Source organism: Schistocerca gregaria, chromosome 7, assembly GCF_023897955.1.
Source record: "Schistocerca gregaria isolate iqSchGreg1 chromosome 7, iqSchGreg1.2, whole genome shotgun sequence".
Classification (NCBI taxonomy): Eukaryota; Metazoa; Arthropoda; class Insecta; order Orthoptera; family Acrididae; genus Schistocerca; species Schistocerca gregaria.
In genome coordinates this window covers 518,148,610-518,174,444 of record NC_064926.1, presented here as the reverse complement: position 1 = coordinate 518,174,444, position 25,835 = coordinate 518,148,610, and the positions used below count along the sequence as shown (strand labels likewise).

At 40.7% G+C, this 25,835-nt stretch overlaps 1 protein-coding gene across 2 annotated transcripts in view; it reads right to left on the bottom strand.

Moving 5' to 3' along the window:
* LOC126282013 (zwei Ig domain protein zig-8-like) overlaps positions 1-25,835 on the bottom strand; it is a 1,268,067-nt gene that overhangs the window by 320,267 nt on the left and 921,965 nt on the right. The window lies entirely within an intron of this gene.

The window sequence follows — 25,835 nt, the reverse complement described above, 5'->3', positions numbered from 1 at the left end:
AGCAAGTGAAACATCGTACTTCATTGTTGCATAGTTTCCTAAAAATATTTCCAGACTAGTATTGGTGCCGTTCTGAAATACAACGGATGTCCGGCAGCAACAACGAGAAATTACCGTACAGCCCAGGTGGGGCGAGTCTCGCACGCTGCACGTACGCGCCTACCTAAAGCCACAACGCACGGCAACTAGAACAGCAATGCTGTACCACTTCTTACATCTTTGTTCCTCATTCCTGTTTATTATTGAAATAGCACACATCGCTTTTCGCATTTCCTGTAATAAAGAAGTATTTCAAACAATGCAAATTACTCATTTATAAAAGATGGATTATTTAACAACGCCACATTTTAGTACTACCGCTGTCGCTAACTGATATTTCGGTGTTTTTACTCGATTATTAGTAAAAATAATACTATCTCTTATAACCAACACCAAACAAATACCAAAAGACACTGGTTATTCAGAAATGAAATACCGGTATCGGTTTTAACCCGTCGATTTCTCCCATTCTTACTTTGCATTTACTGTGTTTAAAAGTAATGGAGTAGAGAATGGGATACAGGGATGGCATTAAAGTGTATAACTGTTTTATCGTGAACGATAATTATAACAACAAATTGGAAACGTTAGATTCTTGGAGGGTATTAAATGAGTTGTTACAAAGTAGGGTGCATCATGTGAAAAAGAGTGTTTACTCTCTACTGACATGTTTTTGCCGTCAACGACCAACGGAAACAGATCAAACTGTTCTGACATTTTAAACGTGTACATTCAGCTGGAGTATGAACTCCCAGTAGCTAGAGGAATCACTACTCATATTGCTGCAACTAACTGTCTCTACAAAGCGGTGTCATTTTTGCAAATTTTAGGGCCCACACAGTTTAATAACGATTCGAAATATGTACCTTTTATTCGGAAAACCCTTTTGAAATAGTCCATTCAAGTTCGTCGTTAACATCAGACATTAAAGTCCAGACTCATTGCTGCCTATATTTTAGAGGTGAGGCCGACCACCGGTATTGTTTCTCCTTCCATTTTTGCCGCTGATCGCTTCTTGCAGTAAAATAAATATTGCACATGCGATGACTGATAGATCTCTTTGTTCTCGTATAATATCGGCCGGTTACATTTTAATTAAAACGCCACTTTGTAATAATAATAAAATAGCAATAAACTCGACAAGTTACCAGGGGGAGCTGCGATTTGAGACGGCTAACTCACTGACGTCAAACCTTTGGTTTGGTGAGCGTGAGAGATCAAGCGTCAGTGCATCGGCTACCTTCTTTCGGCGGAATCCGTTTGGCCTAGTGTCTACGAGCTTTAAAAGCAAAATCTTGGCCAAGGAAGAGATTTGTTTACTTTCACTGAATTCTTGATTTAAGACGAAAATATTATATCAGATATGGAGCTCTCAATAGTAAAAGTCTTGAAATTCAAATATTTCTGGCGTCATTGAGGAACACAACGATTTTACTTAATGTTTTAGTAATAAAGAGTATTCATGAGACCAATAAATTATTTATTTGTAATCCGGGTAACCAGTTTCGGTCTACAGAACTGTCATCAGAGCAGGAGCTGTGACACATATGTTATAATGATTCATGTATGACGGAACTTTTCTACGTAGCAACTAACATAATACCAACAAAGATATATAATAAAATTTTGTGGTTTCCGGTTCCTAAAGACTCTGTGCAGCACTATCTGAAGTCTATCACATGCTTCCAAACAGCTAGCTGAGGCTGCGCGTTTTAAAGGAGATAGGGCCGGCTGGCCGTTCGTCACCTGATTCGTAATATAAACGATTAAAATTCACAGGTGTTGTTTGCAAGAACAGAAAAATATTACTTTGTGTATGAAAACCCGATAAAGTGTTGCTTAAAATCTACTGACACATGGCGAAAAAACGTTGAAACAGGTAAAAAGCCTGATAGAGATAATGACAATGTTGAAAACTGCTCCCTGGATTGAAAATTACTGAAAGATTCGGCCGTGTATACGTTGCCAACATGTCTAGCCTAGCAGCCAAGCAAAGATCAAGTTGAGCAGAATGAAAATGGTCGCCGAGCAAGATTGCTTGACCGCCGTCTTGGGCACTGCTTCACCTGCTGGCATTCCACCTTAATGCCTCGTACTCAGCGTAATGCAGTGACTAGACACAACCTGTATACTTGTACACATAGGAAACCTACTTATTAAAACAGTCGCAAAAAATTTAAAAACCTGTTACAATAAAACATGATAATGGCTCGTACGCAATGTGACCCTTCGTAATGAAGTTAAAAGAATATTTAGAATGTGTTTTAGTTTTCGTTGTACTGGCACAGTCCCTGTGAGGGTGCAAATAAGCCCGTTATGTCGTCATAGAAGGGCTTCTCTTACTGTTGGGCCAGTACAGTGATGTGCAACGCTCAGCACACGGCGACGGGGTATGTCGTGCAGTTGCAGTGTATAGCCGCAACCTTTCTACTTGCTGTCATAGGATCATAGTTTATCAGAAGTAACTGAACTCAATAAGAAAGTTCTGTGATAAAATAAAAATGGCTATAATGAATCATACCATTGTATAGTTATTTCATAAGAATTTTGTTACATTATTTGCTCTTATCTCCTTCAGACATATTTAATGAAATTGTATCTCACAACAAAACTACGCTGTTATGTCTACACACCTTACATCAAAATATTAGCTGAAACCAAGACGCTTTAAGTGTGTCATACTCCATACATTGGAAAAAAATTTAAAAGTGAAAAACACAGAAGTGTAATAGGTCAAAACTGCAACGATCAGCGACTATGTGTCATGCAAACGATTGTTTTCCCTATTTCTTCTAATGCATATATTGAGAATGCTATAGCTGCATGCTACTATTAATGGAGCACTGTAGCAGAAAAGTTCCTTACATATATAGTTCTTTGCCAGATTGCATACTATAATTATCAACTTAAACATATGCCTGTTAGCATGACACTAAAAGAGAAAGATAGTAACACAATAATAGAAACCAATAACTTTTATTAAGAGTATGTTAAAAGTGGTACTTAACTACGGTAATAACCTTGCTACACGTGCACACAATGGGTTTGTGTGGAATTGTGGTGAAATTTGTTACCAATCTGACATCATTAACGCACCCTAAAGCTCACATGAAATGTGCTGTGGTCTGTTTTTCTCATACGTCGACAACTTGACGATTGAAGCGTCGCAGAGACAGAGATTGACTTCGCAAGGCCTCACGCTTTTGCACCATTACAAGGAAGAATGTAGGAACCGTGCCTTATGCGTCACAATTGGAGGCAATTTTGTGATTTCTGAAAAGTGATTCTTTAATTCCGTTTTTCCTTTTTTTAATTTTTTTTTTGTGGTCTCCTAACTCGATCTACTAAGCCAGCCAGCTACCGGTACACTACAAGTTACACAGTACAGTGAAAAAGTCTTATTTTAATAAGTAAATGGCATATTCACTCACACACACACCCCTCACCCCCCCCCCCCCCACACACACACACATACACACACACTCAAACTGAGGAACGAGGAATGATGTGGTCGGTGTCCTCCTGTGACCCAAAAGCGCATAGGAATGAGACTAACAGATAAAGCTACTGAAGACGAGGTCGGAACTCATCGTGGTAACAAATGGGTCAAATGGCTCTGAGCACTATGGGACTCAACTGCTGTGGTCATCAGTCGCCTAGAACTTAGAACTAATTAAACCTAACTAACCTAAGGACATCACACACATCCATGCCCGAGGCAGGATTCGAACCTGCGACCGTAGCAGTCGCACGGTTCCGGACTGCGCGCCTAGAACCGCGAGACCACCGCGGCCGGCATCATCGTGGTAACAGCGGTGGCTGAATGTTGTAGACAAGACTTTCAGTGGTACTTACCAATTGAATACAACACTAATCTATTCTCTCTCTTGTTTATTTTTTTTATACCTATCTTCTTTTATTATGTAATGCTATTCATTGTTGGACAGTACATAGGTATCTCTTTTCAGATGATGATTCTTTTTGCTCTGTAATTTCGTAGTAAAAAATACAAGAATTGCCATAGCTTTATAAAATGCAATATTCATTTCTTTCTTTTTAAAGTTTTGTTTACAGTCGTACACATACTGTGGTATTTTGCGAGCTCTTTGTCTATTACTTGACATTCTACATAGCTTGTTGGATTTTCAAGATTATAAAAACCTCTTACTTGTTCTATTATCTTGTCATGAAAGCCAATCATTCAATTTGTACTTACGACTCCTGTAAATGCTATTACTTTTATCTTATCAGAAGAGGTTTTCGATTATATTCTTGAAACAGTACGGTCACGTTCTTGACATCAGTTTGCAGTTTATCTTAATCGTCAAATTTTCGTTAACAGTTCATAATGAATAAACAAGTGATTATTTGTGTTTTGTATGATTTTACATCAAGGAGAAATATCACTTTCTCAAGAAGCTTTCACCCTTGTCTAGACCCATGATTTGCTAACGTTTCATGTCATTTATGAGTCAGTTTTGATCTTTCACAACGAAAATGAAAAGCATGGGTTATGCTCGTTCTGCCGTTAAGCTCCAGAGGAACTCTTTGTGGTATGGGTACTTTAAGACCTTCAGTACACACACCATCAGGTTATTTGACTTGTCGCTCTAAGGAAGTAGGCGAGTGTCAGCAATACGTCTCGTGGTCTTATTGTGGCGTGTTTATCTTCTGCCGTTAGGTCAGACGATAGAAATGCCACTTGCACGCTTAGAGTAGCAGATTGACGGTGACGAACTTTAAACAGAACCTGATTAATTTTCACACACATTTATTAAAAATAATAAGAAGCATAAAAATTACTTAGCTTAGTTCTGGACGCTATTTACAATTGACAGTCTGAAGTTCCTCTGGTATTGGTACGTTAATCTTATACTCACATATATCTCTGATACTTGACAAAAGTGTCCATACATTTATCTTCATGGCTATGTACAGGAATATGATAATGTTATTAGGTGCAGACTGAAACTTGACTATAGACTGGTACAGACAAATGTAGAACTCGTTTAGACTGGTACAGAGTAATGCAGACTGGTACAGACTGGTGCAGACAAATGCATACTGACTAATCAGAGGTCTGTGCACTCGTTATAATACCTCATGCGTCCATGTATCAGTGCGCGAGTGTGATCCGCGAGGAGAAAAAGTTCTACGTTAGCAGCAATCTCACTGACTGCGTTACATATTAATACGCGGATCGGCGGAAGCAGGATTCGGTCCGTCTCTATCGCAGCGCCATCTCGTAGTGCGGAGACAGACGAGCGCTGCACCTGCGCTGTAGTGCATAGCGGGGCGCGCTCTAGTGGGAAAGTTGTGTTCGCGCTGACAACGCGAAACTATGTAAACAACACTCTTTCATATATTTTATAAAAGCTAAGCGTTTTTCACAATCATACAGTTAGTTTCTCCTCTCGGTTGTTTGATAATGAAAATATAATCTGTGTAAGAGCTGCCCTTTCTAAAACGATTCCTCTCCTCTGACATAAATGCTACAAGCGTTATTTGTAATCATTTACACATTTTACGGGTGCATCTACCAGATTTATATTCTGCAATTCCCACATTTATTTTTCTTTCTTTCATTCATGCGTGAGTTTTCTCTGTAACCAGCACTGTATACTATTTCTGATGTAAATATAACAAGCAAAAACTCTAGCAAGTATCTGAATTCACAGTTTCAGTCACTTATCTCCACCCAAGTACAAATAGACGACCGGAAGCTTATTGTCGATCCATGATACCACTCTAGTTTCATATCTTAAGCCCTCCAATCCCCTCGCACATAATATCTCTCTTTGTTTGGAACGACAGCGATGCTTCGCAGAGAAATTGGAATGGAAACCAGTAGCAGATGTTCGAGAAACGATTGCCGTCAAATTAGTGCTGATTGTCGAGGAAGTCCTCATCACCTAATGCAATAGTTTCCCGGTGCGAGACGGCAATCTCCTGGCAAGATGCGAGACTAAACTCGTCTCCTGGGCGACTGCAGCCGCAGCCGCTCCGAAGTTGCCGGAGCTCCGGCGCTGGAACAGTGGAGCGCTAGGCCGCAGCCCCATCCGCGAGTCAATCACCTCTCCGACTTTGAGACGGCAGTGACGTTACTTCTGAAGTTCGCATCGGCCAAACTTCTGACGCCGTAGCGAGAGTACATTGTTCCTTTCGTGGGGCGCACTGCGGCGTTCTCCTGACAGATGCGCCTCCGGCAAGAGCAGCTGTATTTTCTTTCTACAGGTAATGTATTTACGTCACTGTTTCTTGCATACTTTCGTGTAATACTTCCTTACTGATTACGAAGAAGCTTTCCACCTCGCAAGCTGGGAACAATTATGGAAAAACCATGACAAAGACGTTACACCCAAATAACCTACGTAAAGTACCTATCTGTACAACTGTCAGCGTACATACGGAAATGGAAGCTATCGATGTAGTAAAAATATACTTATAAACCCTGGCGTAAGTCAGGACTGCTACTAGTATCCTATTTTCCTCGTAGTTTATATAAATGATTTAATTAGAGAATAGACATACAAAATTAACGGAAGCATTTTGTATTGCACAAAATTCTACGCTTAACCTGATGTTATTTGTTGATGATCATATTATTATAAATAAAACCTAAATGCAAAAAGCAGCGTAGAGGTTACAAAAGTTATGCTAATATTTTATTTTTGAAATATCCATTTATAAAACAAAAAGATCAACTTGCAAAAGAAAATATACAGTAAGACCATACTGTAATCGGTGATCTATACTACCACCAACATCTCGTAAAGCACTTCTCCGATTTACTATAAACACCTGAGCTATTGACTAATGAACATTCGGACGGACTCAACCTACATATTTTCTATGTACAAGGGAGGAACGTTGTTACCAAAATCGAGTTCTTGACCAATTTAGCTGAAATTATTACACGATATTCTAATGAACATTCGGACGGCCATACGCTGTATATTTCTTAATATCTACAGCTGCGTACTCAGCATTATCCAGGTATGTATTTATTCCATTACTCAGTCTCCTTTCCGCTCTCTCTGCTCATTTCGTCCTTACTCCTCTCTGTTGCTCTCTTTATCCTCCCTATCCCTGTCCACCTCCTCTACCCACCACTCTCTGTCCATCTCCTCCTGCCGTTCTACATCTACATCTACATGACTACTCTAAATTCACATTTAAGTGCTTGGCAGAGGGTTCATCGAACCACAATCATACTATCTCTCTACTATTTCACTCCCGAACAGCGAGCGGGAAAAACGAACACCTAAACCTTTCTGTTCGAGCTCTGATTTCTCTTATTTTATTTTGATGATCATTCCTACCTACGTAGGTTGGCCTCAACAAAATATTTTCGCATTCGGAAGAGAAAGTTGGTGACTGAAATTTCGTAAAAAGGTCTCGCCGCGACGAAAAACGTCTATGCTGTAATGACTTCCATCCCAACTCGTGTATCATATCTGCCACACTCTCTCCCCTATAACGTGATAATACAAAACGAGCTTCCCTTTTTTGCACCCTTTCGATGTCCTCCGTCAATCCCACCTGGTAAGGATCCCACACCGCGCAGCAATATTCTAACAGAGGACGAACGAGTGTAGTGTAAGAGACAGTGTAAGCTGTCTCTTTAGTGGACTTGTTGCATCTTCTAAGTGTCCTGCCAATGAAACGCAACCTTTGGCTCGCCTTCCCGACAATATTATCTATGTGGTCCTTCCAACTGAAGTTGTTCGTAATTTTAACACCCAGGTACTTAGTTGAATTGACAGCTTTGAGAATTGTACTATTTATCGAGTAATCGAATTCCAACGGATTTCTTTTGGAACTCATGTGGATCATCTCACACTTTTCGTTATTTAGCGTCAACTGCCACCTGACACACCATACAGCAATCTTTTCTAAATCGCTTTGCAACTGATACTGGTCTTCGGATGACCTTACTAGACGGTAAATTACAGCACCATCTGCGAACAGTCTAAGAGAACTGCTCAGATTGTCACCCAGGTCATTTATATAGATCAGAAACAGTAGAGGTCCCAGGACCCTTCCCTGGGGAACACCTGATATCACTTCAGTTTTACTCGATGATTTGCCGTCTATTACTACGAACTGCGACCTTCCTGATAGTAAATCACGAATCCAGTCGCACAACTGAGACGATACCCCATAGCTCCGAAGCTTGATTAGAAGTCGCTTATGAGGAACGGTGTCAAAAGCATTCCGGAAATCTAGAAATACGGAATCAACTTGAGATCCCCTGTCGATAGCGGCCATTACTTCGTGCGAATAAAGAGCTAGCTCCGTTGCAGAAGAGCGATGTTTTCTGAAGCCATGCTGATTACGTGTCAATAGATCGTTCCCTTCGAGGTGATTCATAATGTTTGAATACAGTATATGCTCCAAAACCCTACTGCAAACCGACGTCAATGATATAGGTCTGTAGTTAAATGGATTTCTCCTACTACCCTTCTTGAACACTGGTGCGACCTGCGCAATTTTCCAATCTGTAGGTACAGATCTATCGGTGATCGAGCGGTTGTATATGAGTGCTAAGTAGGGAGCTATAGTATCAGCGTAATCTGAAAGGAACCTAATCGGTATACAATCTGGACCTGAAGACTTGCCTGTATCAAGCGATTTGAGTTGCTTCGCAACCCCTAAGGTATCTACTTTTAAGAAACTCATGCTAGCAGATGTTCGTGTTTCAAATTCTGGAACATTCCATTCGTCTTCCCTGGTGAAGGAATTTCGGAAAACTGCGTTCAATAACTCTGCTTTAGCGGCACAGTCGTCGATAACAGTACCATCGGCACTGCGCAGCGAAGGTATTGACTGCCTTGCCTCTGCAACAGCGTTCGGACCTTTTCTGTGTACCACGGGTGATCCGTTCCATCTCTTACCAATTTATGAGGTATGAATATCTCAATTGCTGTTGCTACTATATCTTTGAAGTTGAGCCACATCTCGTCTACATTCGCATAGTCAGTTCGGAAGGAATGGAAATTGTCTTTTAGGAAGGCTTCTAGTGACAATTTATCCGCTTTTTTAAATAAAATTATTTTGCGTTTGTTGCTGATGGATTTGGAAGAAATAGTATTGAGCCTAGCTACAACGACCTTGTGATCACTAGTCCCTGTATCAGTCATGATGCTCTCTATCAGCTCTGGATTGTTTGTGGCTAAGAGGTCAAGTGTGTTTTCGCAACCATTTACAATTCGCGTGGTTTCGTGGACTAACTGATAGAAATAACTTTCGAAGAAAGCATTTAGGACAATCTCGGAACACGTTTTCTGCCTACCACCGGTTTTGAACAAGTATTTTTGCCAACAGACCGAGGGTAGGTTGAAGTCCCCACCAACTACAACCGTATGAGTGGGGTATTTATTTGTTACGAGACTCAAACTTTCTCTGAACTGTTCCGCAACTGTATCATCGGAGTCTGGGGGTCGGTAGAAGGAGCCAATTATTAACTTAATTCGGCTGTTAAGTATAACCTCCACCCACACCAATTCGCACGGAGTATCTACTTCGTCTTCGCTACAAGATAAACCACTACTGACAGACACAAACACTCCACCACCAATTCTGCCTAATCTATCTTTCCTGAACACCGTCTGAGACTTCGTAAAAATTTCTGCAGAACTTATTTCAGGCTTTAGCCAGCTTTCTGTACCTTCTCTCTGTCCATCTTCTCCCCCCCCCCCCCTCCAGTCCATCTTCTCCTTCCCCCTCAGGGTCCACCTCCTTCTGCCCCCTCTGCCACTGCCTTGCCCCGAAACCATCGGTCTCCTCCCCCCCCCCCTCCCTCTATCAGTCCATCAGTTTCTACCCATCCCTCAGTCCTTCGCCTCCCGTTTAATGCCATTTACTCCTCCTTCTCCGACTGTCCATCCTCTCTTCTCTTTTCACAGTCATTTCCTCCTCCCCATCTCTCTGGAAGTCTCCTCCTCTTTCCTTCTTATCTTCATCTCCTCCTCCCTCGCCTCTATCTACCTCCTGCTCCAACATACCTATGTCGAAGTTATCCTGCTCACTCACCGTTCGTCCATTTGTACCTCTCCCCTCCTCTCTCCACGTTACCACCCCACCTCAGTAGGAGATTGATCGTTGTTACCAATACAGTATTTGTTTCACAAGGTAAGTATTACGTGTACCAAGTTTGGTTGAATTCTATCCAAGGTTTGGAAGGTATTTTTTACCCGTGACTTTACCCCCACGTGCACTTGTCATATTTTTCACATATATTTGTACACATATTTCACTTGTGTCTCTTGCAAATTTCGCACTTCAGTCTCGTTTCACGCTGCTGAAAGCTATGACGTCATATATCCTGCACTATGTACCGTATAGGGATATAGTGTCATAGCTACATTGATTAGTACATGTTGATATGTTCCTTGAAATGTGTTGCAAATATAAGCAGAAGCACAGAATCATTGAATTTAAACGACATGTAAGGTGCGCCAGTTTTCCACACACATCTGTGTTTGTGATGTCATAACGCCTAAACTACGTATCGTACAGTAATATACATCGTGGTTATAATAAAACTTATCTACTTGATCGAATGGAAAACTATTTACCGCAAGTATCCAAGTCTATGGGAATGATGTTCGGATTGTGCACTGCAAGAAATGCGCTGCTAGTAGTCTTAGTGTCATAACTTGCCGTTGGACGCCATTCCTGCGCTGATAGGTAGGTTGGAGCACAAGCATCAGTGTGAAATACAGTTGGTGACAGTCGATATGGGTCTGGGCAAGATCAGCATGACGTTACCCGTTGAGCTGTTCATTGAAACGACATAAATAGTGTTGCTAGTCTTCGCGAGTATCAGAACATTAAGGAAATATGCAGATGTCCTCTTTCAGCACCGAGGTTGAAGAACATGGTAGGTATGTTGGAATTAAATGGCTATTTGGGAACTGTTCCCGGAAGAGGCCGACAGCTGATTGCGTCACAAAGTGTTCAAGGAGGTACCTTTGTCTTGGCAGTGAATACTGGACACAGCGTACGATCTACAAGTTGCGCACGAGCTGTATCACGATAGTAGGACATTCCGTTGTCCACCATTTGATAAGTGTGGCAAACGAGTATGAAAAGGTATCTCAAGTGTGGTTCGAGGCTGTTGTGGATGCAGATGGTCGTTACACATAACAACGGTTGTAACGTAAATGTGTCACGCTGTTAAGAAATGCTACCGTCTCTTGTGGATATTAAAATTTGTTTCATTCAATGGTTTATTCGTTATTTCTCTTCAGCATCTACGAAGAAACATTTCAACTAAATTTCATTGTCCTACGGCCACTCGTTTTCCCTTAGAGCCTTCTTAAGTAACGAAAGTTTAATTTCTACTGTCCCACAATTTTGTAGGTACATTCTTGGGCATACGTGAACACTGCAACCAAAATGTGTTGCGAACAGAGTAAGCAGCAAAAAAAGTAATAAATTTAAACGTCACTGCACGGCACGGAAATTTTTCATGAAGCTGATCATTTATGCTTCTTCATCTTACTTCGTATAGGCCAACTAATGTCCACAAAATTCAACTACTGCTTTTGGAGCTGGCTATGACGTTTCCCCAGTAGTTACGCATCTTCTGGCTGTGTTGATCCTTCCTCTCCAGTGTCTAGAAGGCCCCAGTCCTCTTTCTTGATAGTCTGTCCTTGAACCTCTTTTGTCTAAGCTTCGTCCTGTGTATTGTCTGAGCCTTCAAGTTTCCTTCTGTTATTCCCAGTTCCTGAAGATCTTTCTCCAATTCCATCAATCATGCTGACTTGGTCTTTGCCAGTAACACACAAGCTGGTTGATCAACCTGTCACGATGCGTCCTGTAAACGTGTCCATAAAATGGTAGACGTCTTTTCCTATCTTGATCTGTGATTCTTTTACAGTACTCGTAGAGCTCTCAGTTGGGTCGCCTTTTATAATTACTTCCTTCCTTGACTAGCCCCAGTATCTTCCTCATTATCTTTCTCTCCTCGATTTCGAGCTTTTCGGAAGTCCCTTCCTATTAAGTATAAAACATTCTGAAGCATATAAGGTTTCAGGACATATGACTGCCTCGTAGTGCTTAAGTTTAGTGGTACGGGAGAGACATTTTGTATTATAAGTATTCTTGGTCACCTGTTATGCCAAATCTAGCTTGTTGACTCAAGTTGATATCGTTGTTCCTTCAGATAGATTAGGTTCCAAACATTCTCCCAAGTACTTAAACCTGTTGGTTTTCTTAATCTCTCCCTGGTCTAGATGCAGTGTAGTGGGAGATTCACCAGTGTTCGAGATGTACTGCGTTTTTTCAAGTAATACCCGAAGCGCAACCTGTGCCACTTGCTGTCTGAGAACGTTGAGTTATTTCACTGAAGTTTCTATTGAATCTGATGGAAGTGCTAGGTCATCGGCAAATGCCAGGCCATCAATATTGACCCCTTTGGACTTATGTCCCAGAGAGGTACCATTTTGAATCCCCTCTCGAGCTAACTCCTTCCGTCACTCTCTTATTACCTTTTGAAGGGCACAGATGAGGAGGAGAGGGGACAGACCATCTCCCTGTCTTACTCCCTATTTGATTTCAGAACCTTCTGAGAGGGTTCCTCTGAACTTTACTCGTGACCTGTTGTTGCTTATAGTCTGTTGGATAAGGCTGTGGGTCTACTCATCTAGCCCTAGTTCTTGCAGGATCTTCATGAGAGCGGTCGCCACAACAGACGTCGAGATACTGGGACAGCGTTGTTAGAGAGGCCATCGAAATTCGCACCAATGACGACCTCATAAACCGTGACTGTGGCTATAATCTTAGCAAGGCTTGGGAACGAGCGATTGGGTTAATCAAGAGTAAACCGAGCAACCGCATAGTTGTGACGACCACGGCGGACAGAGCCATCACACCGACGTCATCTTAGACGCCGTCGCAATCTGTTCCACCGCGCTACAGGGGCGCGGACGGCGGAGGGAGCGCGCCGCGGGCGGAGGGTATTTAAATCGGCCGCCGCCGCGACCGAACCCAGTTCCCCCTGAGCAGCCATAGCGTACGGATCTCCGTGCCGGCGCGTTCACAGGAGCTCAGTCCGTCAGTTCACCTGATGATGGCGACATGTTTGATCGCCGAAATATTGTGCCCGTTGGACACTATAGACCGGCTGTACACCCGTGGATATTTTGATTATCAAATACGCCAGGAGAAACTCAAGAATCACTTCATGAGAGTTGGTATATTAACTGAGTCATATGCTTTCTTGAAGACAATGTAGATGACGACATACTTCTTACCAGCCATTTTTACTGGTCGTAGCACTGACTTCTGGTCCAGTATCTGATCGGCACAAGAGCATCCTTTTCTAAATCCTGCCTGGTATTCCCCTAGCTGTGGGTGCAGTTGCGGTTCGGCTCTCTTTAGTAAGACCTTGGAAAAGTTGTTGTATGTGTCAGGTAACAATGAGATTCCTCGATAATTATGATGTCAGTAAAGTCCCCGTTCTTGCGGAAGGGATGAATCTAGGCAGAGGTCCAGTCACTAGGTAATGTTTCAGTCTCTCAAATGTTCCTTTAGGATTTCCATCAGCTTGCTTACAGTCGTGTCTCCCACCGGCTTCCATATTTCGGCCACCTTTGAGTCTTCTCCTGATGCTTTGCTGTCTCCAGAGAACTGGATGGTTTCTATTACTTCATCTTTCATAGGTGGTTGCACATTCAGTGGAAAACGTGAGTAGTGTCTGCACATTGTGTCGCGAATACATTTTGTGGTAAAGAAGTAGCACATTAAAACATGATGTGTGATGCAGCAGTTTGCTGCATGAACAGCGAAAATGTAGTAAGCAACATTTTTCCTTTAATAATGTGAAAGCTGTCATCGAGAAAAGTTTGGTAACGGTTTGAAAATACGTGTAAAGTTTATCGAAGGTCACGAAGTACCGTCAATGTCAAATATTGGCTGAATAAAATCTGGGTATTCGTGCAGCTTGGGATACACATCCTTTTCATCCCAGCCCAACTTCTTTGTAACTAAGTAGCTATTAACCTCACAGCTATCAGCGATACTCTCCAGGTATGATGACCATGTTGTGATCTACGGGAAGGTGTCGAAGATGAATGACTCTAGGATGATAGGAGGTAACTTAGACAAAATTTCTAGTCGATATGATGAATGGCAACTAGCTCTAAATGTAGAAAAATACAGTTTTATGTGAATGAGTAGGAAAAACGACCCCTTAATGTTGGGATATAGCAATACTGGTGTCTCGCTTGAAACAGTCATGTTGTTTAAATATTTGAGCGTAACGTTTCAAAGCGATATGGAATGGAACGAACACGTCAGGATTGTAGTGCGGAATATCAATGGTTTGCCTCTGTTTTTTGGAGAATTTTTAGCAGATCTGGTTCATCTATTAAGGAGACCCCGATATAGAACGCTGGTTCGACCTATTCTTGAGCTCTGCTCTAGTTTTTGGTATCACATAAGAAGTTAAGTTGCAAATGTTTAAAAAACAACACTAAGACTTAAAGAATCGTCAAAGTAACACAACAAATCGAGGTGGACAAAGATATGGAACGAGATCAGTCTTGTCATCCCTATATTCACCTGAACCGATTTACAGAAAAGATTGGAAATGAGAATGGCCCTGGCTGTGTTACGGAACCCGCTCCTCCAGCACGCGGCTCCTGTGCCTGTATCCGAACACTCCTTCCAGTAAAAATACGTCAGACATGGAAGGAGTCTGGGATAGTCATTTATTATGTGGAATTAGTTATTTAAATGTCGTGAATTATAGAAAGTAACATAGGGTTTTGAGGCTGAACTGGAAGGTTATGTCGAGTTGATAAACAACGTTAAGAATACTGACTGTAGTGCTTAGTATTAGGAAAAATAGAAATTGTAAGGGCACTTTTTGCCAGCCTACTTTTTCATGTGATTATTCATGAATGGAATAACTGCTTGGCCAGGAGATCCAAATCTAGGCAGTCCATGTAACGAATTTTAGGCTTCCATACATATCGTAACATTTTTCTGATACCGTGCCATAACATTTACGTTTATAGTAAAATTCTAGAGAACCGCTTAACAAAACTACATCAGTAATTCAGGGTGTCAATAAATTACCTTTAGATCTTGAGTCTTCACTAGTTTTAAAACTATACGAGATAGTAATAAATTGTTTTTAACCTCTGGTTACATAACTGCCAGATGACGCAATTTTGGCACAAACTTGCAAACCCGATAAAATTTGGTCGCCACAGAAGAAAGCACAGTTTATGGACGCCACTATCCGCTGACTCACATCACTAGACTTTTCCTCTGAGGTTTTGTGAAGGATCTGGTGTACCGAACCAAAGTTAGAGACCTACTGGACTTGAAGGGACGCATTTGCAATGTATCTGAACATGTCTTTGTTGAGACCTTGAATGGCATGTGGAGAGAATTGTGACTCCAACTTGACATTATCGGTGCCACTAAGGGTGCACACACTGATATGTGTGGATGAGGAGAAAAATTCATGAATTACCTTATCAAATGTTGAAAACGATTTGTTAATATCTTTTATAGATTTTAATTTGCTAAAGTCTTAAGTAGCAAAGATAGTTCATGGACACCCTGCATACTGTGGAAGAAGAATGATATCTCCCGGTAAATATTTATTGCTCAATAGTCACTACTGTAGCAGTATTTTGAAACTTTTGCTAACACATGGAGAGTTAACCATGTCAATATGTAAATACTGACTCTATGTAGACATTCAAAGACTAACTCAGTGCCATGGCTCGTACTGTAATTGTAAAGATATAAATGAAAGTACGTGAATGCAGAAAATATACGGAGTATGTAAAGGATTAAGTACCGTAAAATCATGATTGTTCAGTTCCTTTCCAATAGGTCCGGCGCTCCATGCGCGCGTTGCCAACATGTTGATGTACTTTTCTTTTGCCAAGTAAAAAGCGGTGACGGTGGTTGCTAAAAACATTTCATTCGTTACTAGGTTACAGGAGAGGTTATGTGTTAACTTGGGTTTTTTCAGGAACGACTGATTACTGGTTACAGTTTTGTGCCCCCTGCTTAATTATTTCTCTTCTGCTGCCTCATTCGAACCAAAGTGTTCCCCAATATGTTACGTGACTAGGATTTGAAGGTAGTTTTATGTAAATGCCTGCCTAATTTGAAACAGTACTTGGATGTTTTAATGCTAATATAATTCTAAAAGGCTCTTTGTGTTGTTCTAAACCAACTATTTCAAGGTCATTAGTTTTGAATCCTGATTATTTAAATTTTTTTGTAAATCCTTTTAAATGGTGTAAGCTTGTGGCTTTTAAGTCATTGTACATTGAGGTTGTTAACATTGTAGAAATAAAATTGTATGGCTGACTGGTACTCCATCTCTTTATTGACTTTGGTTTTAAGTACTTGCATTTGTCCAGATAATAATCCTTTTATAGTCTTTGTGCATATCTCTCAACTCAGCACTGCTACTTCCATCTACCGTCAAAAAATAGCTATTGGGATAAGAAACCCCTACTAAGGCTAGGTATAATGAGAGAGGAGGAGGTGTAGATGGAAATCTGGAAAACATGTAGCTATTCCAATTACATTTGCTACGGAAATATTGAAAGGTGACTTATAATCCTACCTTCATTCGTTCTATTTCATTAAACCTGGCTTCCTTCAGGTTCATGCTTTAATCACATGCCCATGCCCGAGGGAGAAATTTGATATGAGATTCGATTTATTTTATTTTTGCATTCAATACTAAGATCACCATCCTCATTCCTTTCTAAGTCCTAGTTTAGCTTCCGGTAAGAGATGGGAACATGGCTACGAAGGTTTCGAGATTAAGCAGTTTCTTCCCTTCATCCCTGTGGGGTCACATGCAAACGTTCGATTGTTTTCTTTGAAACCAAGCCGCTGAGCTTGAGTCCCGATGGAGAAAGTGATCATGTGTAGTGCCGTTTGATTGGCCTTGTGAACACCAGAGTGAAGTTTTCTGGAGGTTTTTATCTTTCTTTCTGATCAAGAGTGAAGCCAGGGAAATGATACCCTGCGCTTTCTTCGACCCCTCTGGTTGGATCAGTGCGTCAGAAATCCAGATTGCTCGAGGAACTTCGCTGTCGGATACCCCCACACTAAGGAACTTACTGCGGACATAAGTCCGGAGAAACCTTGTTTTAATGAGGGTGCTGCAGAACTACTGTATTGGTCGCTAAATGAAATGCCACTAATTAAGAAACCAGTGATTTTATTTCACGCGTTTCAGGAGATACCCATCATCAGGCAGTCTGGAAACCGAAATACAATAGGCAGAAAATGTACAACGGAATACAGAGGTACATGACAAAAGTAAAAGCATTACAAAGTTCGTCTTATTGAGACCTGACATACATAACATGGTAATCTAGGTAATTAGAAGCTTAAAGACACGTTGTAACTGATAAAGCTCTCATGGCAGACAAATTCAGAAACTACATCATGCTATATCTAGATAACAATTTACGCCACTTGAGGGCGGTGGGGCGTACATAGGTGGCGCTGCACAGCGACGAAAACAGAATGATAAATTTTAATTTATTTATACATAAATTGTTGACATACAAAGCAAGAAAGTTAAACCACGCACCGTAAAATGATTTATACAATGGTATAAAATGGCATCAATAGACTTGCCATATGATATATAATACGCAGGGTATACAACCCAATCATACAAAATCAAAATTATATTCAAATTATGTACTCACAAAAAATGTGAACCACACGACATTGAGACTTACAATAAACTACATTATATCCTGATGTTAAGAAAACATGAAGAAAGCAGTCGTGACATGCAACACGAATACAAGCACTCACAGGATCAGGCAATGGGACTAATACCAATGGAAGATAATGAAATAAATCAACAAAAAGATGAAATACATAAAATACTGTAAAAAAGCCCTAAGAATACAAAACAGTATGGGTTGGGAGGGGGGGGGGCGTAATAATGCTTTGGAAATGCTCAAGGGTCAACAGAAAAAAGTAATATAATAGATAAGAAAAAATTATTAAATTTAAAGGATGTCAGGGATTCAAACCCTCCACAAAACACATAGAATGCAATATGTACGGAAAGCCCACTTCCGCAAGATGAAACACAGAAATGTGAAACACACAGAGTTAGAGCAATAACTCACACTGTAACAGGACACGGCGATGGGGATGGTACAAGTAAGAATGTTAAAATCAGTAATAAGTGAAATACGGTGAGTAATGTAGAAAAAGTAATAAGAGCTCATTAATAAGTAAATGCAATACGAAATAACCCTGAATTCCAAATCTGTCAGGGACTCAAACCCTCAAGACACGTAAAAATTTAAAAAAATGCACAGAAACAGTATCTCTGCCTAAAATAACAGTGTACAACTTAGGTGGAATGAAGGAAATTGGTGCAACCTCACACAAAAGTATTTCTGTAGGCATCGTAATGAATAAAGTACGACCAAAGTGAAACGCTTAACAGCCAAACGCTTGGACGAATAGAGGAGTGTAATAGGGTAGAAATAGTTGGAAATACATGGAATTACAAGTGTGGTGTTCCCCCAAATATTTTGAAGAACCACTGGCGTCTTGAAGACAGCTGATCATTCAACACTAAAGATGGGTCACGTGATCGGTGTATAAAAATTTGTAACTTTTCTCAAGTATCTATCTCATGCACTTTTGGCTCGACATGAGGTACCTTAAGTCCTCTTCCTGTGGGAAGCATGACCTGTCCCTCACATGCTAAATGTCACTTAAATGTGGAATTGTTTTCATAAATACGTTTACGCAACCTAGTCGCCAACTTTTTTCCACTTTGACCCACGTAGATTGATTCACAGGCACCACATTTAATTCCGTAAAAGGCTGAGTAATTGTATTTATCAGATTTATCGTCAACGGAGTCCCACAACAACAACCAACCTAACATTTTCCGCTTGTGAAAGCTGATCGGCACTTCTGCTTTCCTATATGTACTTGTAGTAATCTCACAATGTGGTCCTGTGTAAGGTATTGACACGTAAAACTTCTCAGGCGCTGCGTCACATTTAAGATCTTCTATCAAAAACGTTTTTCTCTTTAGCACGGAATGAATGAATCCGAATACTCGCTGGCACAACCTATATGCATAATAATGGCAATATTTTTATTCAGGCGTCCAGTGCTGAGCTGGATGGATGCCAAAGCCCCAATGTTTTAACACACAGTTATGTTCTGCCAAACGTAAACAAGCTTTTGTTTTTTCTGACACCTGGTCCGTTAAGAACATTTACGAAATGACAAGTAATTAAGAACTGCAGAAGATTCGATGCTAGCTTCCTTTGACACTACTAATTTACATGCGAATACTCAGGTGAACTGAACTTCGAAAATCATTCGTAAGAAATTTTTTGAAATATGAAACAATGGGTGTTGAAGAAGCCTAATAACTTCTTGAACATCTTCCTGATGGGGAGCAGCCTATCAGGTATTCTAGCTGAAATCCTTATTAATAACTTATAGAAAAGCTTGAAAAATAATCCGTCAGTTATTGATAAAACTGTAATTTATCATAATGCATAGATGACATTGTGATTGTGTACAGTGGTAGTGAACAGAATGTTTTGAACTTCTCACAGACTTTGAACAAAGTGCATCCGAACATCTGATACATTGTTGGATTAGACAATAATAAACATCTCAGCTTTCTTGATCTTATCTTAACGAGAAAGGGTACCTCTGTCACCCTAGGTACCTGTATCTGCCGTAAACCAACAACCACTAACATTATTATCACTAAGGACTCTGTACATCCACTTGCACATAAACGTGCATACTTTGAATCAATGTACATTAGGTTACGAAAGTTAGAGTTCACTACTGAAGGCATGAATAAAGAAATCGACTTCATTATGCAAGCAGGTCGTGCCAATGGGTATTCCAAAATCGTTCAAGGATGCTATCGAGAAAAAACTCTGCCAAACGTAACGTGTGTATACCTTACACAGGACGACATTGTGAGACTACGGCGCATGTATTTAGGAAAGCAGAAGTGCACATCAGCTTTAGCACGTGGAAAAAGTTAGGTATGCTGTTGCGGAATTCTGTTGCCGATAAACCTGATAAATGCAACTGTTCTGGAGTAAACAAAACTAAATGTGGTTCCCGTGAATCAGTCTACGTGGGTCAAACTGGAAGTAGTTTTGTGACTAGTTTGCGTGAACATATTTATAAAAATAATTCCGCACTTGGAGGCAGAAAGACAGAGGACTTAAGGTACTTCACGTTGAGCCGAAAGGGAATGAGTTAGATATTTTAGAAGAGTTAGAAATTTTTATACACCAACCACGTGACCCATCTTCAGTGTCGAACAGCCGTATTCAAGAGACCATTAGTTGTTAAAATATTTGAGAAACACTACAATTCGAATTCCACGTATTTCCCATTTGCTTTGCCGTACTGTATGAGTCTGGCTGTTACACGTTTCACTTTCGTCGAATGTTATGAATTACGCCAAATACAGAAATGTTTTTGGGTGAGCTTGCGTCAATATCCTTCATTGTGCCTAAATTGTGTATATTCATTTTGCTCTATTTTATTTTAGGCAGATGTATTGTTCCTGTACACACATTTTAATATGTACTATTCTTGAGGATCTGAATCCATTACAGCTTTGGCATTCACTCATTAATGAGCAGTTATTGCTGTTTCTCCATTATTCGCTATATTTCACTTATTATGTATTTTAATGATCTCAGTCACCCAGTCCTTCGAGAGTGGGACACGTTAATCTAATTTTAAATGTGTAACATTTTTAATTTTTCACTTGGTGGAAGTATGCTTTCCTTACACACGCCATTTGATGTTATTCTCTTGGAAACGTCGAGTCCCTGACATCGTTGAAATGTTAAAAAGTTTTGCTTATTTATTATATAGTTTCATTTATTAACTTTTAAGCATTTACAAAGCATCATTAAGCCCTCCGTATTGCTCTGTATCCCTGGTGCTTTGTTACATTTTTTTGTGTATTTCATTTTGCTCTTGGTGTATTTTATTATCTTTCGATGGAACTATTAGCATTACCTGCTACTGTTAGTAATTGTATTCGTGCCGTATGCCACGACTGCATTTTTCTTCGTTTTTTTGACATCAGAATATCGTATATTTACCGTATATTACTATATGATGTGGTTCACATGTCTTGACAATGCGTCAATTAAATATAATTTTGATTTTATATAACTGCTTTGTATGCCTTACGCATACTATTTCACACGACGACTATTATAGTGACAGATTTTTATACCATGGTAAAAGTAATTTTACGGAATGTGTTTTAACTTTCTTGCTTTGTATGCCTTTCTGAAAGTTGCGTTTTATATCTCACAAATTTTATGTAAGTAAATTAAAAACGATCATTCAGTTTCCCAGCTATGCGGACCCACCTATGTATGCCTCATCGCATTCTGGTGGCATAATTTTCTGCCTAGAAAGTATGATGTAGTTTTGGTACTAGTCTGCCATGACAGCTGTATCAATTACAACGTGCCTTTATGCATTTGAATACCGAGATGATCATGGAGTTTATGTCAGCTCTCAATATGATGAAAATTTGTAATGTGTTTACTCTTTTAATGTTGCTCTGTATTCCGTTGCATCTTTTCTATGATTTCCATTTTGTTTTCCAGACTATCTGATCAAGGGTATCTTTCGAAACGCGTCACATAAAGTCATTGGTCACTTAAGTAGTGGAATGTTGTTTAATGACAGATTTAGCAGTTTTGCAGCAGTCATATTAATTTCCAGTACGGTTGCATTCTTCCTGTGTGACTTCAGTTGAAAATTACAATATAATGCCCATTTTGGCAGGTCTGCACTTTAGGAAGTAAGTTCGGTGAGTACAGTTGTTCGTTTGCAGTATCAAGCATTAAGTTGGAAATGTACAAGTTAAGATTCGGTTAAATTTGAAGGTGCTAGTAACTTCCGGAGCAGACGGTGTAACTATATGTTTAGTCTCGTATTCACTCTTTTACAAAATTATCACTGCATCTAGATGTGCACAGTGGTAATTTCTCTCAGTCACAACTACATGGAGAACACACTCACGATAATGCTAGCATTGTGCCAGATGAGACGTGGGCCCCAATCAGTGTTCTTTGCCCATTAACTATATTAGCTGGAGAGACTACAAACTCACGGTCATAACGCATAAATGCGGAATTTTGATGTCCATTTCCTTTCTCGTTCATATGTAGGCAACGACAGTGAAATATGATCGTCTCTCAAAGTGTTTCCCTCATGACTCAGTTTCTGCTAAATTCATGCGAATTTGGCGTCAGCTACAACTGCTCCTTCCATCTTTGGAAAGCACTATATTTTAGGAGTAAATTTCAGCGAAGTACACGGAGATATAGTGTGAATGTCATTTAGAAGCGCTAGGCTGACGCAAGGCATCTTTCAAAATTTAAAAACACTATGGAACGCCCCAGCTATAGCATCTAATCTACCCAACACCCTCGGGCATGGATGTATGTGATGCCTTTAGGTTAGTTAGGTTTAAGTAGTTCTACGTTCTAGGGGACTGATGACCTCAGATGTTAAGTCCCATCGTGCTCAGAGCCATTTGTACCATTCTACCCACACACGCAGTGTCAAAACCATAAATAGTCGCATTTCGCAGCGCAGATCGCAGGTGAGTCAATGAGTTTCTGGGAGGTAACGACAGGGATGTGGAGCCAAGACGACTGCAGTGCCGTGGCTAGCTAAGCTAGCTTTCTTGGTTAGGGATCCATGGCGAGGACAGCCCAATACAGATGGCCCCACAGATTTTCGACTGGCCTTAAGCCCTGAGAGTTTGGTGGTCAGTGGAGCACCGTAGACTCACCCTGGTGCTTTTCGAAAAACGCACGTACACCGCGATCTGTGTCGCACATTACTTTTTCCTGTTGGTAAATGCCATCGTGACAAGGAAATTAAAAAAAGACTGCATGTAGGGGTGAATACGATATCCAAGGCTGGAAGTGTACTTGTGTAGATCTACTGCACTTTCCTGAATGAAACAATCACCCAGGGAATGCCCTCCGGCCTGGGACCTCCTCACGATCCACTCAGGGTGCTTACTTTGCGATATTTTACACCGTTCTCGCCAACGGACACCGGTCCAATACAGCATAATACTCATTTTTCTCAAAAGGTCACCTATCGCCACTCACTGGGCGTCTACTTGAGATAAGAGCGTGCAAATTGCAGCCATTAACGACACAGAATGGGGCACGAAACAGGTGTTGCTGCGGAAGTCCATAGGCAGCAACGTTCGCTGATAGTCCGTTCAGAAGACACATATAGTACCCCCCTGGTTCATGTTGGTGGTCGGTTTGTCAACAGCTGCAAGTCTATTCGCCCGTGCACACCTCCGCATGTGTCGTTCACCCCTAACGTACATGGTCGATGGTGTATCACACTTGGCTAAGCGCCGGTTTTGCGGGCATGCGAACAGTTTATAGGCTTTGCCGCTTCGAAAATGCTTGCACCCGTAGCCCGAAAGCCAATGATAATACGATTTTGGATATCGGACAAATCGCTCCGTTTCCGCATTACGACCACGACTGCACTGTTTACTGTCTTTCCTCTGACACGATTTATATACGTTCCACTGCCAGTGCTGTCACCTGATGTCTGTGACTGGTTATTGCACGTTGATATCGAACATAAGCTGGGGTCACCTTCTTGCGACTGCGCCGTGTATTATCGACTGTGAAATAGTGCTGTGGTATTTCCTCGGGAGTGCATATAATATTTTACGAGCTCGTGTAACAAAATTAGACAGAGAAGGTAAATATTTCACTAAATGACACAAAGAAAGGCTCTGCTATATTTGGGCTTGAGTGGAGATGGTCCAGGTGTGACATGCAAAAGTATTTGACAGAGACTGATAACAAAAAAGTACCTAGTTTCCGACTGCGCTATGTTCATTAACGGCAATTACGCTAGCATTCAAATTTACGTTCAATAAAATAGAATGAATAGTTGCCTTCTTAGATATCATTTCTCTTGCTATAGCCACTGCACTGGTATCATACTTGAAAGGGCTGATCGTACTGCTCAAGCACAAATGACAGGTTCCTATACATTCACCTCTCCGCCGTCTTGGAGAAACTGCATACAGCACGTGAAACATTAACAAGGACGAGTAATAACGCCAAGATCACCACCAGGTGTCCACCCATAATAAACAGAATCAAGTGCACATTCCTTCTTTACTAAGATTCTCGCTAAGAATTTGCGGTCCATTTCCTTCGCTAACTTTTTTCAAGCACCACTTCTGTCTTCAACTACCCTACAACGTTTAAACTACAAACTGTTCCTGAGTGCAGGAAACCCACATGAACGGAGCGAAGTAATCGATTCGTATCATCCTTCCGATGCTGTGAAATATCAGAGTCAAATCTATTCAGCGTCTATCTGTCGAGCATGCTCGTGAGCAGCTGTTCTACATCCTCCGTCCACAAGGGTTAGACGTGTCTCTCATGAACCGCCTCATCTGCTGACAAGCCCGTACAAAGGACCAGTGCTTGGTAACTTCCGCAACGGCACATCCTCTTGTAAGGCAATTAATTAAATATGCTGCCCTGAAAGAACTAGTCAACTTTGAAAAAGACTTAATGCGGCCGACTATCTTCGTCTATTTGAGTTGTATGTTGGAAAGACTTTTTCAAATAAATACGACATTCACAACTTCAGTGCAACACTGTGATTCGTTGATTTAGAGTCTGATTGAATTTGGTTTCCTTATGGCGCGCAAGTTGGGATGGATCTGGAAGATGGCAGCTCTAGTAGAGACTGGACACGCTTAAATACTCAGCGCGTGAAGATAAGTAGTTAATTGTGTAGTAGTTATAAATTTATTCAATATGACACCGTAGGGGAGTTAATTAGAGCCTTTTTCACATTATGATGACAGTTTCACTTGCTTCAACATATTTCTCGAAAACAATGGTGCTAATAGTTGATTTCTGCGTTCTTTAGACGTATGTTTCCTACAAATTTAAGAACTTTACGTCCGTATTAAGTGAGGAATTTAGGTTGTTTTAGTTTCATATGTAGCCATTGTTGCCGTATCTACTCGGGGAATTAATAGTTTTAAGCTCTACCTTTTATTTCTTTTCAAAACTCGTTAAGTCCATATCGCGCATATGCGGTCTTATGTCTGATTTTCGGATATACTGGTTTTGCGTTTTACTGTTATTTTCATTGAATTACGTAACTATATTAATAGTATGCACATATGTTAGTGTTTCACATTTCTTTAGTGACTCTTATGATTTGCTGTTAATGGGATATTACTCTTATTGTCTACATAAGGTTTTGTAAAAAGGCTCTAAACAATCATGAGTGCCATGTGTTTGATCTGCGGAAGGAAAGTTAGTTCTTGGGTTCTATGCAGCTGTTGTGAAAGATTTGAGGACTATAGCGGGACAGGAATTGGACGTATATGCATACCTTCAGTCGTATTGAAAGCAAAATCAAGGGATAGGAAAATAACTGAACAGCATGGTTAGATTAGAGGCCTTGAGGCTGAACTGTATATTGCTAGGAAGGGACTGTTGAGGTTAAGGGTGGAGAAGGGTGAAGGCAGGTAGCAGGGAACAGATGCCACAGAAAAAGACAAAAATCTGACAGTTTCACCATTGGCACGGACAACATATTTGCGTTTCTACGTCACTTACCTAAGGAAACGGCTCAAATAGAAGTAAGTGTAACTAATACCCAACAGAATTCCACCAGTCAACCGACGGTTTAAAGAAATTTAGAAAGTAGGAGGA